Source organism: Elephas maximus, chromosome X, assembly GCF_024166365.1.
Source record: "Elephas maximus indicus isolate mEleMax1 chromosome X, mEleMax1 primary haplotype, whole genome shotgun sequence".
Taxonomy (NCBI): Eukaryota; Metazoa; Chordata; class Mammalia; order Proboscidea; family Elephantidae; genus Elephas; species Elephas maximus.
The window spans coordinates 107,059,226-107,065,225 of NC_064846.1; the positions used below are offsets into that span (position 1 = coordinate 107,059,226).

General features: G+C 53.5%; 1 protein-coding gene across 2 annotated transcripts in view; it reads right to left on the reverse strand.

The window, feature by feature from the left end:
* AMER1 (APC membrane recruitment protein 1) overlaps positions 1-5,480 on the reverse strand; it is a 34,198-nt gene extending 28,718 nt beyond the window's left edge. The window contains exon 1 of one of the 2 annotated variants that reach the window (XM_049872966.1): positions 5,404-5,480. The gene's annotated coding sequence lies outside the window, so the exon portion shown is untranslated. Of the gene's footprint in view, positions 1-4,736; positions 4,974-5,403 lie in introns of those variants that run through there. The other variant, XM_049872965.1, reaches the window with a different exon arrangement.
* Positions 5,481-6,000: the final 520 nt, after the last annotated feature.

Here is a 6,000-nt window from a genome sequence, read left to right on the forward strand (position 1 = left end):
TGTCTTCCCCCTCCCATCCCATCTATCCTGCACACACTTGCCAGATTCATTTTCTTACAACCCTTATTTCAGTGCATCACTCTTCTACTTACCAAGTTATTCTGCATTGCCTACAGGATTGAGGCCAAATCCCTCTGCCTGATCTTCAAAGCTTGCTCTCCGTGCATGCCCCTTGCAGGTTCCCCAGTTTCACTTTTCTACACTTCGGCCCCAGCCCCAAATACACAGAGGCTTCTCCAGCCTGGTGATGTGGTCATCCAGACACCTCATCTCCATAGAAAGGGATTTCTTGGTGAGTGTTCTTGATGCCCCAGATTTCTCCTCAGGCTGCTGAGGTCCCCTGCTCGGTCACCTGGGACAATGGGAGCTCTGGTAGCCACCTACTTGCCATTCTACTTTCAGGCTTCCCAAACCTTCTTAGAAATGTATCTATGGTGGGTACCATGCCTGCATAGTAAGGTTTCCACTCTGTCAACGCCAGCCCAGTAAGGGTAAGGTCAAAGACAGAAGCCACCCCTCTTTCCACCCCCATTTTAGATGGTGATCAAGAGAGGAGCTAATCCCAGGTAAGCAGATGTGACATGGGAGCTGAAAAAAAGCCAGCCTGCAGCTGGGCCAAGTGAATAATGGAGGCCCTTGACTTTCCTATGTACCCATTCTATATTCATCAGGAAACTGAAGCTTGTGAAAGGGATCAGGAGAGTGTGATTAGAGGAGGGAGTCTTGAATTGGGGGCCAGGAGCTTTGGGCTCTGATTCTGAGTCACCATCAACTGCCTGTATAAGCTTGGACAAATCTTTACCCTTTCCTGGGCCTCAGTATTCCCCATCTAGGACTGGGAGATGGGTCTGCGGGTCCACTTGCCCCAAGGTAGGCCTGAGAGGCTGGGAGAAGGGAGATCCTGTGCCCAGTTTTCTAGTGGTTGATGAGTCAGGAGGTGTGGTGGGCAGTGGATTGGTTTGGGAGTCCTAACACTTGCTGCAAAGCCTGGGTGCTTAGATGGTTGGGCCTCACTCACCACTGTAGGACAGAGATGCACTATGGCCCAGACTCATTCTTCCCACCACCCGCCCCACCTCCAATATTTCACTTTTAAAACGCACCAGGCCTGGCCTGTGAATTATTTCCTATATGTCCAGAGAGTAGGGAGATCAGAACTGGCTTGGCTCAACCTTCTCTCCCCTGAGAAAAGCTACAGTCCCCAGCAGGGAGGGTTGAGCAGAAGGGGAGGGAGGGCTCAAGAGTACTGATTGGGGAAGGTCGGTGAGAATCTGCTTGGAAACTCAACACGGGGGAAAAAAAAAACCTGTAGAAGATGAAAGCAATGAAGGCTCTGCAACAAGGAATACAGATAAAAGGGTCACAAAGGCCCCTGCAAGCCCAGTATGCATTTCTCTGGCCCATCCAAGCCCCCTTGGGCCATTCTGTCCTAGTCTGTATTTTCTCCTAATCCAAAAATGGGAGGTGGGGGAGTACTGCACCTCTGCAGTGGTTCCAGTTTCCCTGTCTGCCTTGCTGGAGATATACTTACACATGCACAGATTTGAAAAATAAGACCACAGAGAGTACATGAAAGGCTCTGTGATTATTCAATTCACAGAACAGAAGTTGGGGATGGGAGAGAGTGTTTAATACCTACGAACTTTCCAATGGATTGTTAAGCAGAAGAACAATAGTGGCCAACTCTTCTCAACCCCACCTCATCCAACACACACATACAAGGTTTAACTAAGCATGAGAGGCTCAGATTGGCTCTGAGAAAGAACTTCCTGGCAATGAGATGGGTGACCCAGGAATGAGTGACAGAGGAAGGCTATGAAATACCTCTTCTGGAGCTTTACCTTTACCATCTAGTTTATCTGCCTGGACAGAATTTGAAGCAGGGGAATTGATGATGGAATGATGTTGGGCCTTCCCTCTTCCCACCTCACCTAGCCTATCTGAAAATGAGGGGGCTGGAAACCCTCTTCTCCTTCTTCACTTCAAGCAAGCCTGTAACCTCCAAGGTTCACTGCTATTCCTCTCATTCCCTTATTCTTCTGGGCCACCAGAGCAGGGCTATTACCCACACATATTTTCTGAGAGTGTAAATGTAAAAGTTCCTGAGAAAATTTTAATACCTCCACTAGACCAGGAGGGAATCATTGGACTGCCAACTTCTACCAACTACCTCTCCTTCTTCTGAAACTTTCAGCCTAAGACAGGCTGCAGACCAAGACCAAGAAGCAAAAGCGGCATTAAGGGGGAGAGATTCCCCAGGTGGTGCTCCCAAGCTAACCCAGCCTCCACCTCTTACTCTTGGAGAGTGGGGGAAGTGAGATGAGGGGGTGGTTAATGAGATTTGTGTTGAATGGAGGCTGCCAGAGACAGCAGGATACAGAGGAGAGAGCTGCTGTATAGGAGGCAGCCACCTATCCCTAAGTAGCTGTGTGACCATAAATAAGCCCCTGTTCCTTTCCAGGGCTCAGGTTTCCATTCTGTAAGCACAGTGGTCCAAACTGGTGTTCCTTAAAGGCCTGTCCAGCTGGGAAGAAGGAGCTCAGCAGAGACCAGGGGGATTCTTCTCAGCCCTCACCATATTGGTGTTTAGGCTCAAGGTCCCCCCACCCCATGCCCCACACAAGGCCAAAGGGTAGTTGACATTATGCCACCTTCCTCTGGAGATAGCTCTACTGCCAGATCCAGAGGTGGCATCTTATCTGCCTTACTTGTGCCATGCTTCCAATCCCATTCTAAAACCAGTTTTTATCATGATGCATTTATACACACACACACACAAAAAAAAACAAAATTCCACAACCCCTCACTCTTCAGTGTCCCCTTACCCCAATAGGATTAGATCTGCATTCTGCTGCCTGGTGTTTGGGAGCCCCCACCACTGGGCCCCAAACTACTCTTTATCTAGGAGCTATACCATTCAACCAGAATCAACTCAGTCACCTCAGGCTGCCTGCCAGCCACGCCTCTCTCATTCCTAATGTGGACCTCTTTTTGCTTATGACATTAAATTCTTTCCCTAGCCAAACTCCTCTACTGTCTGGAAGCATCCCAGGATGACCACCTCCCCATTAACAAGTCTCTCATTTCTCTCCAGGTTAGTAGGCCTCTGGGCTAATGAATCAGCAAATCAAAGATATGTGTAGTCTGGGGTGGGGACAGCCCAGATCCTGAGCTTGTTGCTGAAGAGACACATCATGATTTATTTATTTTCCTTGTAGTTCCAACCCGTCCCCCTTCTTCATCCTCATTAGGACTACTCAGTTAATATCTGAGCCTTGAGTACCATTTCTCTAGTCACTTTCATGTAGATCACCGTAAGTGCAAGTTGGAGCAGTAAAGGTTTCTCCAAAGCTCTGCAAAAACATCCAGTCCTTCCAGAGCATTAACAACTTGGCACTGCTAGGCTTTGAGCGGGTTGTGACTGATGTCCCAGGTTTCATCTGTCCCTCTGAGGGATTTTGAGAGAACATAGACATTCATGATATGGAGGAGACAAACCAGAAGCAGGGAAACTAAATAATTGGCCTCCTATTGGGTTTTTTGTGTTTTTTTTTGGTTTGTTATAACTTAAGCCTTAAAATGCCCAGGATATAGGGGGACTCCTGAAGGAGTTCTGGGAAGGAAGAGGTCATCATTGGTTGCAAGAGGCAGGCAACAAAAAGAGGTGTCTGCAGTATAGACAATGACTGGCCCAACGACCTGGGTATTTTAAGTTACTGTGAAGTTGGAGGGTTTGGCTCTCATGTACACCCAGGCGGTGCGTTCCCTACTGCAATGCCTGCCCCTTCAGCCGCTGGATCGGAACCCCACACGTGCGCGCGCACACACACACACACACACACAGCACCGTGTCTATCTCTATTTTTAAACAGGAGGCTGGAGAGGAAAAAGCGGTCAGTGCCCTCTAATGGGAGAGGAGGCAAGGCAAGGGGGGAGACAAAGCGGCCTTGGAGCGCTAACCCAAGGACAAGCTTGAGCTGCAGCTCTAACTGAGGAACCAGCGACAGCTTCGCTGCCAACCCTCCTGCCGGAGGTGTCAGGAGCCAGATGCGCCCTGGAACCCAGGAGGAGGGGGCGCGGCTGTTTGGGGCAGCAAGACCGAGGTTCCGAAGGGAAGTGATCAGCCCACAGGCCCAACTGAGATCCTCCTCACAGGGACTCAGATAGTGTGGATCCCTCAATCCACGCCAAAGCCAGTCCTTATCCGGACTGGGCCAGCGCGCGGGTTTCGTGGGCAGGAGGGAAGGAGAGGCAAGAGATGCGCAGGGGAGGGGAGAAGTGGCAGCAGGGCCTCCAGGCTGTCGAGCGATACTCGTGTAACCCAGCTGTTCCAGCAAATCAGTTACAACAAAGCTGCGGAGCTCCCGGCCTACAAATGCACAGCTGGTGGTGCTGGCCGGTGGAGCCACTCCCGGGACCGCGCAGCAGCACGTGCAGCCCCAGGTTCGAGTCTCCCGAGAGCCCAGAGGCATGGTCCATGCTAGCCCGCCAGTCTGCTTGCCTCCTCCCCCTGCTGCTTCCCCACTACCAGCTGCAATCGCCTGCGCCCTGGGGACGCGCGGCCTCTCAGTCCCTCACCGGACAGTCAGCAAAGCAGGGTCCAAGGGGAGCAGCAAGCGGCCCAGACACCGATCGGCCCACCCCTTGGTTCCCCTCTCCGGGCGGCTTGAGCGGAGTACGCAGGACTGCACCGGACGGCAGGCAGAAGGAGGTTCCTGGCTATGCGCAGCGCTTACCCGGCCCTTTCTGGCTCCCAGTCCCGGTATTGTCTGCTGCGCCACCCTGGTCGGGGCTGGAGCCTAGGCTGCTGCGGCTGAGGGTGCCGCCGCCGCCGCCTCAGCTGCCTCCGCTGCTCCTGCTGCCGCCACCTCCGCCACCGCCACCGCTGCCCCAGCCACCTCCTGTACAGGCTCCCCTTCCTTAGGCTCGGGGCAGCTCCCCCATGCCCCCTCCCCCGGGACTCCACAGTCACAGTCACAGGGTGGGAAGTCCGCGTCCTGATCGACAGGAGTGTGGCCCAATCGCCACGACGGGAAGGCGGGGGGACCCTGGCCCGCCCACTGTTTTCCTTGGTACGTTTCTCTTTAAATGCAAATAAGCGCGGGCGTGGTGTTAGCAGGGGGAGAAAGGGTGGGGAACTCAGCCCTGGGGCTCCCCACTCCAGTCCCCAAACCGGGTGGGTCACATGGTGGTGGCACTACGGGCCCCTGGAGTGGGGCTCCCCGGGCCCCTGGAGCTCGGTTTCAGTTTTGCATGCCCTCCCATTTCCGTGGCTGCTGTGCCTTCGCACTGCGGCGCCCCTGCCACCACCAGGCAATTAATCTCAGAGCCCGAGGCGGGTGAGTGAGGCGGGGCGGAGGAGCTAGGAAGGCTGGGGGACTGCAGAGCCCCTGGGCATCTCACCTGGCCCATCGTTAGGCGTAGAGGTAGGGCCCCGCGGCACTCACGCCTAGGCCACACAGAGGAGAGACTGACTCACCTGCCAGGAAAAACCAGCTGCAGCGCCTGCGCCCCGACTTCACCTGCCTCTCTGGCACACCAGGGCCTTTACTGACCATAGAGGCCAACCTCACCCCACCCGTGACTGTGCTGCCCAGAGAAGGGAAGGAGCTTCACCAAGGTCACCCAGCCTGCCAGCGGCAGGAGCTGCTTTCACTTTTCATCTCTGGGAATTTACCTGTTCCTGTAGTTTGACCCTCACCCGAATTTTCCACTTTTCTCTGAACATGAGGGGATCCCCACATTCTCCACAGGACCATCAACCCTTTAACGGTGAGCCTAGCTTTGTGTAATTATCTGTCACCGAAAAGCCTAGATATTAAGAGAAAAATCTTGTCTGGGCTGAGACCAGAGGTAAGGCTGAGGGCTGAGGGTAGATTGTGGAGTCCTGTGCTTGCCTTGCCCACTGCTGTGCTTGGGATGTGGCAGGGGGCCAACTGAGCCTGGGTCTCTAACAAGCCTGAGGGCATTAAGTGGCATTAGTGTCTTCCAGAGGCAGGT